The following is a 13,754-nucleotide window of genomic DNA, read 5'->3' on the forward strand; positions in this document are numbered from 1 at the left end:
ACTCTGAAGCTCCACTCTGCACTCTGAATCTGCACTCTGCAGCTCCACTCTGAATCTGCACTCTGAAGCTCCACTCTGAAGCTCCACTCTGAAGCTCCACTCTGAAGCTCCACTCTGAAGCTCCACTCTGAAGCTCCACTCTGAAGCTCCACTCTGAAGCTCCACTCTGAAGCTCCACTCTGAAGCTCCACTCTGAAGCTCCACTCTGAAGCTCCACTCTGCACTCTGAAGCTCCACTCTGCACTCTGAAGCTCCACTCTGCACTCTGAATCTGCACTCTGAAGCTCCACTCTGCACTCTGAAGCTCCACTCTGAATCTGCACTCTGAAGCTCCACTCTGCAGCTCCACTCTGCACTCTGAAGCTCCACTCTGAAGCTCCACTCTGAAGCTCCACTCTGAAGCTCCACTCTGAAGCTCCACTCTGAAGCTCCACTCTCCACTCTGAAGCTCCACTCTGAAGCTCCACTCTCCACTCTGAAGCTCCACTCTGAAGCTCCACTCTGAAGCTCCACTCTGAAGCTCCACTCTGCACTCTGAAGCTCCACTCTGAAGCTCCACTCTGAAGCTCCACTCTGCACTCTGAAGCTCCACTCTGAAGCTCCACTCTGAAGCTCCACTCTGAAGCTCCACTCTGCACTCTGAAGCTCCACTCTGAAGCTCCACTCTGAAGCTCCACTCTGAAGCTCCACTCTGAAGCTCCACTCTGAAGCTCCACTGAAGCTACACACCGCGCAGGGCAGCTCTGGATGCTGATGCGAGAGGCCAGCTGGGAGGCGCGCTGCTCGTCTTCCTGCTCGTGCTGACTCGGAGAGAAAACTTGTTTTCATTGGGAGAGCGGCCTTCAAAGACCCGGTCACTGCGCCTCTCTTTAGCTTGGGATAAAATGGGCGCAGTGTTGTGGTGATGACAGTAGAGCAAGGGAGGTGCCGGCAATGCCGGACCAGACTCGGGGGCGTTCCCGGCGTCGCGTGACGTCGGCAAAAGGCAAAGAATGTCAGGAACGCCCCCGTGTCTGGTCCGGCATTGACGGACAGGCCCCTCGTCCAATGGCAAGGCTCCGTTTACGGAGCCAGCCAATCAATGACGAGGGCCGACCCAAAGCACCCTACAGTTCTCAACAGGATTTCGCCTGCGCGAAAAGCTGCGCAGAGCGCAGCTTTCGCTAGGCAAAACCTAAAAAGTGGTTGACCAAAAAGTAAAGAAGAGAACTTAATTTCTGCCCGCTGAGAGGGGTGAGGGACATCCTTATGAAATGTGAATGGTGTGTGGGCATCATCTTGATATAGCGCCACCAGGGCTCTAGCGCTTGATACTCGCCCTCTTGTTTCTCATAATCTGCTGGTGTGTTGGGCTCTGGGGCTAAACAAAAGTGTGAAACGTTCAGAGGAACACTGTCTATGCTGCAAATATTGCTAATTTCAGCTGAAACCCAGCACAGACATGACTGGGGGGGGGGGGGGATGTGTGCTGGATCTGAACACCAACATGTGAACAGTTTCATTGGGCGATGAGAACCCACAGTGCCCCCCTTAAAGGCCCCCCGCATCTCTCGCATGTGGCAGCCTCCAGCCTCTGTCCATCACTGACAATGGCCTCTGTGTCTCAGCCTGAAGCCCTCAGTGGAAGAAGCTGTTATCACAGGCACTGATACAGCCGCATCCTCCGGCAGTGAAAGCTGCCAAAAGCCCAAGGCCAGCCATGGTGTCTTCTTCACCCGCAGAGGAGCACACAGTGGCATCAACAGTACACTCTAGCCAAGAGCCCGAGGCCACAGCGTCCTCTTCACCTGCAGAGGAGCACACAGTGGCATCAACAGTACACTCTACCAAGAGCCCGAGGCCACGGCCTCCTCTTCACCTGCAGAGGAGCACACAGTGGCATCAACAGTACACTCTACCAAGAGCCTGAGGCCACGGCGTCCTCTTCACTCGCAGAGGAGCACACAGTGGCATCAACAGTACACTCTAGCCACGAGCCCGAGGCCACGGCATCCTCTTCACCTGCAGAGGAGCACACAGTGGCATCAACAGCACACTCTACCAAGAGCCCGAGGCCACGGCGTCCTCTTCTCCTGCAGAGGAGCACACAGTGGCATCAACAGTACACTCTACCAAGAGCCCGAGGCCACAGCGTCCTCTTCTCCTGCAGAGGAGCACACAGTGGCATCACAGTACACTCTACCAAGAGCCTGAGGCCACGGCGTCTTCTTCACCCGCAGAGGAGCACACAGTGGCATCAACAGTACACTCTAGCCAAGAGCCCGAGGCCACAGCGTCCTCTTCACCTGCAGAGGAGCACACAGTGGCATCAACAGTACACTCTAGCCAAGAGCCCGAGGGCATGGCGTCCTCTTCACTCGCAGAGGAGCACACAGTGGCATCAACAGTACACTCTAGCCAAGAGCCCGAGGCCACGGCGTCCTCTTCACCTGCAGAGGAGCACACAGTGGCATCAACAGTACACTCTACCAAGAGCCCGAGGCCACGGCGTCCTCTTCTCCTGCAGAGGAGCACACAGTGGCATCAACAGTACACTCTACCAAGAGCCCGAGGCCACGGCGTCCTCTTCTCCTGCAGAGGCGCACACAGTGGCATCAACAGTACACTCTAGCCAAGAGCTCGAGGCCACGGCGTCCTCTTCACCTGCAGAGGAGCACACAGTGGCATCACAGTACACTCTACCAAGAGCCTGAGGCCACGGCGTCCTCTTCACTCGCAGAGGAGCACACAGTGGCATCAACAGTACACTCTAGCCACGAGCCCGAGGCCACGGCATCCTCTTCACCTGCAGAGGAGCACACAGTGGCATCAACAGTACACTCTACCAAGAGCCCGAGGCCACAGCGTCCTCTTCTCCTGCAGAGGAGCACACAGTGGCATCAACAGTACACTCTACCAAGAGCCCGAGGCCACGGCGTCCTCTTCTCCTGCAGAGGCGCACACAGTGGCATCAACAGTACACTCTAGCCAAGAGCTCGAGGCCACGGCGTCCTCTTCACCTGCAGAGGAGCACACAGTGGCATCAACAGTACACTCTAGCCAAGAGCCGGAGGCCACGGCGTCCTCTTCACCTGCAGAGGAGCACACAGTGGCATCAACAGTACACTCTAGCCAAGAGCCCAAAGCAATGGCGTCCTCTTCACCTGCAGAGGAGCACACAGTGGCATCAACAGTACACTCTACCAAGAGCCCGAGGCCACGGCGTCCTCTTCACCTGCAGAGGAGCACACAGTGGCATCAACAGTACACTCTACCAAGAGCCCGAGGCCACGGCGTCCTCTTCACCTGCAGAGGAGCACACAGTGGCATCAACAGTACACTCTAGCCAAGAGCCCGAGGCCACGGCGTCCTCCTCACCTGCAGAGGAGCACACAGTGGCATCAACAGTACACTGTAGCCAAGAGTCCGAGGCCACGGCCTCCTCTTCACCTGCAGAGGAGCACACAGTGGCATCAACAGTACACTCTACCAAGAGCCCGAGGCCACGGCCTCCTCTTCACCTGCAGAGGAGCACACAGTGGCATCAACAGTACACTCTACCAAGAGCCTGAGGCCAACCACGGCGTCCTCTTCACTTGCAGAGGAGCACACAGTGGCATCAACAGTACACTGTAGCCAAGAGCTCGAGGCCATGGCGTCCTCTTCACTCGCAGAGGAGCACACAGTGGCATCAACAGTACACTCTAGCCAAGAGCCCGAGGCTACGGCGTCCTCTTCACCTGCAGAGGAGCACACAGTGTCATCAACAGCACACTCTACCAAGAGCCCGAGGCCACGGCGTCCTCCTCACCTGCAGAGGAGCACACGGTTGCATCAACAGTACACTGTAGCCAAGAGTCCGAGGCCACAACTTCCTCTTCACCTGCAGAGGAGCACACAGTGGCATCAACAGTACACTCTAACGAGAGCCCGAGGCCACGGCGTCCTCTTCACCTGCAGAGGAGCACACAGTGGCATCAACAGTACACTGTAGCCAAGAGTCCGAGGCCACAGCGTCCTCTTCTCCTGCAGAGGCGCACACAGTGGCATCAACAGTACACTCTAGCCAAGAGCTCGAGGCCACGGCGTCCTCTTCACCTGCAGAGGAGCACACAGTGGCATCAACAGTACACTCTAGCCAAGAGCCCGAGGCCACGGCGTCCTCTTCACCTGCAGAGGAGCACACAGTGGCATCAACAGTACACTCTAGCCAAGAGCCCGAGGCCACGGCGTCCTCTTCACCTGCAGAGGAGCACACAGTGGCATCAACAGTACACTCTACCAAGAGCCCGAGGTCACGGCGTCCTCTTCACCTGCAGAGGAGCACACAGTGGCATCAACAGTACACTCTACCAAGAGCCAGAGGCCATGGCGTCCTCTTCACCTGCAGAGGAGCACACAGGGCATCAACAGTACACTCTAGCCAAGAGCCCGAGGCCACGGCGTCCTCTCCACCTGCAGAGGAGCACACAGGGCATCAACAGTACACTCTAGCCAAGAGCCCGAGGGCACGGCGTCCTCTTCACCTGCAGAGGAGCACACAGTGGCATCAACAGTACACTCTACCAAGAGCCCGAGGCCACGGCGTCCTCTTCACCTGCAGAGGAGCACACAGTGGCATCAACAGTACACTCTAGCCAAGAGCCCGAGGCCACGGCGTCCTCTTCACTCGCAGAGGAGCACACAGTGGCATCAACAGTACACTCTAGCCAAGAGCTCGAGGCCACGGCGTCCTCTTCACCTGCAGAGGAGCACACAGTGGCATCAACAGTACACTCTAGCCAAGAGCTCGAGGCCACGGCGTCCTCTTCACCTGCAGAGGAGCACACAGTGGCATCAACAGTACACTCTAGCCAAGAGCCCGAGGCCACAGCGTCCTCCTCACCCGCAGAGGAGCACACAATGGCATCAACAGTACACTCTAGCCAAGAGCCCGAGGCCACGGCGTCCTCTTCACTCGCAGAGGAGCACACAGTGGCATCAACAGTACACTCTAGCCAAGAGCCCGAGGCCATGGCGTCCTCTTCACCTGCAGAGGAGCACACAGTGGCATCAACAGTACACTCTAGCCACGAGCCCGAGGCCACGGCGTCCTCTTCACTCGCAGAGGAGCACACAGTGGCATCAACAGTTCACTCTACCAAGAGCCTGAGGCCACGGCGTCCTCTTCACTCGCAGAGGAGCACACAGTGGCATCAACAGTACACTCTACCAAGAGCCCGAGGCCACGGCGTCCTCTTCACTTGCAGAGGAGCACACAGTGGCATCAACAGTACACTCTACCAAGAGCCCGAGGCCAACCACGGCGTCCTCTTCACTTGCAGAGGAGCACACAGTGGCATCAACAGTACACTGTAGCCAAGAGCCTGAGGCCACGGCGTCCTCTTCACTCGCAGAGGAGCACACAGTGGCATCAACAGTACACTCTACCAAGAGCCCGAGGCCAACCACGGCGTCCTCTTCACTTGCAGAGGAGCACACAGTGGCATCAACAGTACACTGTAGCCAAGAGCCTGAGGCCACGGCGTCCTCTTCACTCGCAGAGGAGCACACAGTGGCATCAACAGTACACTCTACCAAGAGCCCGAGGCCACGGCGTCCTCTTCACCTGCAGAGGAGCACACAGTGGCATCAACAGTACACTGTAGCCAAGAGCTCGAGGCCACAGCGTCCTCTTCACCTGCAGAGGAGCACACAGTGGCATCAACAGTACACTGTAGCCAAGAGTCCGAGGCCACGACGTCCTCTTCACCTGCAGAGGAGCACACAGTGGCATCAACAGCACACTCTACAAAAGACATGCTTCCGCAGACCTACCACCAATGGGAAGACCCAGAGAGAGGTTTCAGAAGGGCGGCAGCAAGAATTGTTTCACATGGACTTGTGATTTAATTAAACATATGTTAAGAGGGAAAAAGTTATGACAGAAAGAGATACTGTGGGCAACAAACGAAGGCTTCAGAGTGCCTATAGACAGGGCCACTGGAATTATGTGACAGGTGAGGGCTAAATTATGCAGCAGGGTTGAGTAAATTATGCAGCACAAAAAGGGAAATTATTCAGCATAATGCGGCATATATTGTAAAAGTATTACTTCATTCTTTTTTCTTTTTTTAATTTTGTAACACTGTCTGAGCATTGGTTGCAAGTCATTATTACCAGTTTAACACCCAAATATAACAATAAGCGACAGAAAGGAGACCAGTCGAGCTTTGCAAAGACCTTTCACTTTGCGGCAACACGTGTTGCTGCATTTTTAGTAACTTTTTAACCATTGAGCTAGAAACAGAAAAACTGTTGTTAAAATCTGCAGATTATGCAGCAGATGATGGAGTGTGCAGCAAATCCAGCAACTGTATAAATTATGTGATAAACACTGGGGCCGCATAATCGCATAATTCCATCGGCCCTGCCTATATATCAAGAGATTTGATACGTGCAGAATCGGATGTATGGGTCTGTGTGAGACACAGGGACTTGGATGAGCAGGAGTAAACATGGTGGGAAGTAAACCAGCCTTTCGGTCACTGCAGTCATACTAGACCCCCCGTAGAAGTATTTTATGTACAAGGGTCGCCCCAAATCTGGGCCTTTCTTCATAGTTCACTGGTGCATGAGTTAGGGGCTCCTTGAAGTGTGATGTGATCATGTCACCACGCCACATGGAGGCTCATGGGTTGTCATGTGTAAGAAGTTGGCCTGGCATATGCTGTCTACTAGTTCTAGTCTGCACCTTGCACCAGTCAAAACAACCCTTATTGATGGTAGGTTAAAGACAATTTTTATTGGTAGCTATGGAGAGCAGCCTTCAGGCTAAGTCTTGAAGGAGTGTAAAGCAGCTTGTTTTACCAGATTATAACCTCTTGAATGACCAAATGAAAGGAGAACCACACAAGATATATATAAAATATATGTATTTATTACTAAACACTCTCTACTAACCTCTTTATGAGATTAGAGAACAAGATACACAATATCAACACGATAGAACTTCAGTAAATAGCACAATATTCAATGGGCCCCAGGGGGAGACCAAACCATATATGACCAAACCATATATTAAGAAAGTGGTATAAGAACCACGACTTGACTAGACACAGTGCTTAGAGCACGTAGAATCGCTGGGACCCCAAGGAATCACCCAAGGTAGTGACACAGGGGACCCACGGGGGACGCGTGCAGTGTAAGAACACAGCCGCAAGCTCCGTTAGCTTCTATGGGGAATGTCGCGGTTGGAATTTTAATGTTTAAGGATACTTAGGAGAGGACTTTGAGCAAACCCCTTTAGACTTAGGGGGTTCCAGGGCCAACACCCACGGGAGCACCGGAGTATTCGAGTTACCTCACCTAAGGAAGCCGGGTTCTAAGGTGTCAATTGGTGTCCCGTCGCGTTGTCGTTTTCAGTGGCGATATCCTGCAAAGTGCGGATGCCGGAAAGAAGAGAAGTGTCCGGAGGGTTCCAAGCCTGGATTGAAGATGTGAAGAACCTGAAAGCAGAGGGGACAGAGTCTGGGTCACTTGTCAGTCACCAGGGGCACGATAGATAAATGCCCAATGATTTCAGGTGCAAAGAGGTGACGCTTGACTCTTCAGCCACGAGGACCAGGAGGCGTTGACGATGACCAGGAGCTGGATTTGAGCTGTCCTACAAATGATGTCAAGTGCTGCGGTGTCTGTGCGCGGAACACAACAAGCCTTGGCAACAGCAACCCACGCAGGAAAAGAAAAGATGCTTCGGTGCGGACCAGCAAGGTCCAGGGAACTCCCCAAGCGATGTAGAGTCAGGGCACGTCTGGAGCAACCAGGTAAGCTCAATTAAACTTAGAGTTGCCTTCACAGGGACCCACCAGTCGACGGACCAGGGATCGCGAAGGGACCTCGAGAGGAATCACACAATACCAGGCCACGAGACGCTCGGTGAGTGTAGGCCAGTAATCTTTGGTGGAAACGCTGCTCAGGGCTTCTTGGACTAAAAGTAGCCCAAAGCACAGCCTCAAGGCTCGCCAAGAAGCATATGCAATTGCAAATGTGCACGGTGTCCAAGGGTTACGGTTCCATGGTCCCCACGAGGTCTAAGGGTTTCAGCTTTGCTGGGCGCTCGGGTTGGCCTCTGGAAAGTCTGGGAACCCACCTCCTCTGTTGCAAATTCTTCAGAGTCCGGCGGGAACTTCGGAGATGCAAACCGGTCAGTTGCATTTTTGGTGCCTGCCAAGCAGGGGAGTAACTCCTTCACTCCAAGGGAGATTCTTCAGTTATCTAGTGCCTTGTAGATCGTCGAAGTTCCAGGATTATTTATCAGATTTTCGTCTAGGTAAATCTAAAGCCCTGTAGTCAGGGGTTCCTACTTTATACCCAAGGAAGGGTTGGGACAAACTCTGGCGACCCACCTATGGAAGGGTCAAGATAGAGGGGTGGCTACACCCATATCCTTTGTCCAGTTTTGCACCAGAGCAGGGGCTGGTAGCCTCTGCAACCGGTTGGAGCTGGACTATGCACAGGGACACCAAATGTGCCCCGAGTGCAGACTTCAAAGCACTCTCAGAGTGCAACCACCCAGGTCCAATACACTAAAGCCTGCCTGGGAGGTGGTCACACCTCCCTGTGACAGGAAACCTATTGTCCAGGCCTCCCCTGCTGGAGTTTCATCCAGCAGCAGGAGGCCAGACTCGTGTCTGTGGCTTCAGCATTAATTTTGTGATGCCAGGGTTCTGTTAAGCTGGTGCAGGGTGTACCGGTGTAGTCACATTTCTCCCTCTAGGAGGGTGGAATCATACCTCCGCCACCAGGACTGGCGGGGAGGTATGATTCCAAGGTGTTTGACACCAAACACAACATGTTTCCTTGCAGCCATTCTAAAGTTAGCATTAACTGCGAGGTTCTAATGCACTTAAGAGTATATGGTCTGGCTGCATCACAGATTCCGAAGGCTGCACAGGGGCCCTGCTCATGCCTGGGCACCCTCTCACACAAAACCCAGAACCCTGCCTTCAGGATTGATAAGGCCTGCCATAGGGGTGACTGATAGGTTTATATGTGCAGTGATAAAAGGTAGATATAGAGAACCTATATCTAAGTAAGGGGTGCATACACCACCAAACACCGGCTGCTGTAGCAGACCTGTGGTGTCATTTTGAGTGGTCTCTGGGGTGGCATAATACATGCTGCAGCCCCTGTGAGGCCTCTGGGGTACCTATGCCCTGGGTATATAGGATACCATATACTAGGGACTTATAAGGGTACCCCAGAATCCAATCTGTGGTGTACCTAAAGTACATGCAATCATGTTAGAGAGGAAGCAGCTAGGCCCCGACTAGACTATGGCCCTTCTCATCTGTAGTCAACTGGGGTGGCGGAGTGAGCTAAAGAATGATGATGAATTAAACCCTGATCAGTTGACTTTGGGTGTGTATTTGCAATGTTCAACGCTCCGTCCATCATCATGTTTGGTTTTGCTTTATTCGCCCTAAGTTGGCAGAGTATGCCCAGACGTGGGTCCCTTACTCACTTTGCCACTGGATTCAAGATAGCCTGGCTGATGAGGGTTATGAACCCGAAACCGGTCCTCAGAAGCTTGTTTCCGGTCCAGGGAAGACCTGGCTTGGCAGTTTGACTGGACTGTTCCCATGAGGCACAGGGTCAGACGGATTTGCAAATGGCCATGTCTGAACTGGGGTGGCGGAGTGAGCTAAAGAATGATGATGGATTTAACCCAGATCAGTTGACTGGGGGTGAGTGTTTGCAATGTTCAACACTGCGTCCATCATCCCATTTGGTTTTGCTTTGTTCGCCCTAAGTTGGCAGGGTATGCCTAGAAGTGGGTCCCTTGCTCACTCTACCACTGGATTCGAGATAGCCTGGCTGATGAGGGTTATGAACCCAAAACCGGTCCCAGGATGTTTGTTTCTGGTCCAGGGAAGACTTGGCTTGGCAGTTCGGGCTGGACTGTTCCCATGAGGAGCAGGGTCAGACTGATTTGCATATGGCCAAGTCTGAACTGGGGTGGAGGAGTGAGCTAAAGAATGATGATGGATTAAACCCAGACCAGTTGACTGGGGGTGAGTGTTTGCAATGTTCAACGCTCCGTCCATCATCCCCTTTGGATTTGCGCCACTGTTCTCATCTGTAGTCAAGGAGGGGTCCCAGCTAGACTACGGCCCTTCTCATCTGTAGTCAAGGAGGGGTCCCGGCCCTGCCTACGGCCCTTCTCATCTGTAGTCAGGGAGGGGTCCAGGTTAGGCTACGGCACTTGTCATCTGTATGAGGAAAATTGAATTTTGCCTTGTCATGTGTCCCTACGTGTTCCCCATAATATGTTATATGTGCATGATCGATATGCATATGTTCCCCCTTGACCGAATAAAGACGCAATTATGGTTGTGTCCAACGTTAGTATGCCAGTTTCCAGTCCTCGCGAAAACAACGAGTATTAGGCCTATGTTGCCAACGTTTTACATTAAGTACGTTAGATTCATCGAATTGTCCCCGTTTCTAGGCCTCAAAGGGCCCGGACACCAGATTCAAGCTCCAGTCTCCTGAAACCACTCCGAGGAGCGATGCAGCCCCTCCCGCATCCCTGACCCTTCACTTACTTTCTGCCAAGCAGCGCGGTGCCCAGCCTGGCCTGCCTGACTTTCTGCCAAGAATATGTTATGCCTCTAGTTATCAGTTCAGCTCCCCGGCTTCACATTCCTAAGTTAACGAACCGCATAAACATCTTCAGCTATAGTCTAGTCTTCCTGTCTCCATGCAAGAGAATTACTGAATTAATATCCATAAAAGATTCATAGCACCCTCAATACATGTAGAATATATATACATGCACCAGCCTTAGTGTCAAGTAGCCTCTGCCCTGATAACTTCTAGATTCTATCAACATGTTCTCCAAACACCAGATATCAGATATGCTATAGGTACATGTCGTCCTGACATCCCAGACTTTAGTCTCCTCTTCTAGTACAGAAGTCAGAGCCCCCAGTTCTCCCTAGTTACACGTCATGGCCCGTTTGCGCGCACCAGTAGGTTAAAGGTTCCAGCTGCCCAGGTAGCCCCCTCCATGTATCCACCCATTTATGACACTTCTGTGACGTTTTCATCACATGTCTACGTGCACGCCCTGTGCACGCCTTCTTTGTACGCCCATGTGTTCTTATCTTACGTTTGTCACTTGTTACGCCTACTGTATTCAATGCAATTGTAATGTTTTCCTATATATACTATGTAATGTTGATGAGACGTTGCAGCTGCCATTCCAGTCCATTGAATGCCATTCCAGTCCATTGAATGCCACTTTATGGTCTTTAGGCTCGAGCCATCCGATTAAAGCCATTCTGACTCAGATTCCACGGATCCTGCCTCTTATTTATTGAGCTATCTGTTTTGATTAATGTATAGAAAAATAGTACCGGTAATTAATTATTTATTTACCACATAAATGGCGCCCGAACAGGGACGAGCCCCTTCCCCACGCGCCGGCGATGTAACGCAGGCCCCCTGACCCTTCTACAGCCGTGACGGACCTCTACTGCGCACCTGCAGATATTTCTGCTCAAGTCTCCCTCAGGCCCACGGAGGAGACGGAGACTGCGGTCCGGCATCCAGACGAGGCGGTGAGGAAGGCGGGTCGTTCCGACCAGAGCCCAAGCCGAGAGAGCAGGGTCCGAGGTATCCGGAGGCCCACCTGTAACCGAAGCCCGAAGCGCATGCGTAGTGCGTAGCAGTAACCAGACGTCGTAGCAGTCCAGTCTAGTCCGAGGCCTTCAGTTTGCTTCCCGGTGAGTACCGTTGCTGGGGGTATCTAGACGGGTGTTCATTAATTTGTGCCCGGTCCGACGGGTTTGGGTACACAGATCCGGTCCGACGTGTTCACCAGGTGGATACGGTATGACGTGTCTCTTTAGGAGACCGGTATGTTCTGTACTGTTTTAGCAGTGCATCCAGTAATTCTAGTAAGTCTGTTCTCGAGAAATTCAAGTATTGTGTTTTCAATGTATCAGGTAGTATTCTGTTCGAACTGTTATTAATGTGTTCTTGATGTTGTGGTATGAATGATTGTTTTGCTAGTCATTACTGTGTTCATTGTGTATTGTGTTCAAGTTCAAGTACGGTTTAAATATGCCTCTGTTTTCGAAGTTACGTCAGATAAAAACCAGAAAAGGGTTACTTGAGGAATCAGTTCCTGTCCCTCCTAGGGACAGTCCTGGACATTTCATGTATCATAAGCATGGCTTAGATGCCATACTGTATCTAGATTTATGGGCCGATTATACCAAGCATCTCGAAGAGAAATATAGATGGCCTGTTTCAGGAACATGGGATGCCGAGTGCATCATGCGAGTAGAAGAAGCATTATGGAAAAGGAAAGCCAGACAGTCTCAGAAAGATGCCATAGAGTTATGGCGTAAAGAATCGCATAAAAGAACCGAGAAAGAATTCAGAAAAGCAGAATTAAGTAGGGAATCCTCAGAAAAAGCCCAAGAAAGGGAATTAATCGAAGAAGGTGAACGAGTTAGAGCAGAACAGTCAGACAGACAGAGAAATGCCCTTATTAAAGGTATGTATCCTCTTCTTGCCGAGGGTTTGCCGAAGGCGACCCCGGAAGCACTCCGTAATTTACCGCCACCCTTGGTTCCGACTAAGCTGCGTCATAAACCGACAGCAGCCGAAATGTTTCTTTCTTCCTATTTAGACGACACTGTTCCCGAATATGCTAACACTAATCCTATCCCGCCAGTTCAAGTTCAAGTCCAGCCCCCTGTTAATAATGTAATTCCTGTGCCTCCAGTCATTGGTCCTGTCCATGCGCCAGTCCCCCAGGATCAACCCACATTACATATCCCTACTGTACCAGTCACGTTACCAGCAGCCGCACATCCAGTATTAATTGACGATTCCAGTTCACGAGGGGCAGGGGGAGGTGCTCCTACCACCCCGCCTCAAACAAAGCGCCTGACGCTGAGAGATGCAGCATTACAGCGTACGCCCAAAGTGGCTACGTATAAAGCCCTCAAGAAGTTCCTTACTGATTGTAGATATGATCCAGTGCCAGGCGAAGATCACATGATATTATACTCCGTACGTTTACAACGAGTTGCAAACTTCTTGATCACCATATCAGATATGAAAGAACATTTAGACAGAATATATCATTTTGTCCGAACTGGGGAGAACCCAGGAAGTATTCACGAAGCTATGGCACACAGGAAAGTCGAGATTCAAGGCATGATTTTGCAATTTCTAATAAATTGTTTAATAAGAGAACAGGATCGTCCTGATAAAAGTCCAGAAGAGATGAAAGTCCTGACAAAATGGAGTGACAATATAGCGGACGGAAAACACAAGACACAAAATAGTATAGAAACCATGTACAGAAAGATCCGGAAAGATATTATAGGTATACACGAGAGAGAAAAAGCAAGAATAGTAGCAGACAAAGAGAATGATTCTTTAGACGAAGATGTAGACACCGAGAATCCCAGCAGAATAGCGTATGTAGGTAGAACGAGACCGTCCGATAGACACACACGCCTAGATTACAAGAAAGCTTTTCCTCTTCCCGTACCAGAACAGGGTTCTCTTGAACAAGTATTCCAGGCTACCGATAAGGTTCTGAAACTACGAATAGGTCACCATGAGCTTAGTACCATGCATGAACAAGAACTAGCCCGATCAGCAGTCCGATGGGTTAGTGATTCTGCCACGTTTCCAGACGAAGTAGTGGCCCAAATGTTTCTGAAACTGCCCCCAGCCGAGCAACGACTGGTGGGTATGTACATGAT

The sequence above is a fragment of the Lissotriton helveticus genome, chromosome 9 (assembly GCF_964261635.1).
Source record: "Lissotriton helveticus chromosome 9, aLisHel1.1, whole genome shotgun sequence".
Taxonomy (NCBI): Eukaryota; Metazoa; Chordata; class Amphibia; order Caudata; family Salamandridae; genus Lissotriton; species Lissotriton helveticus.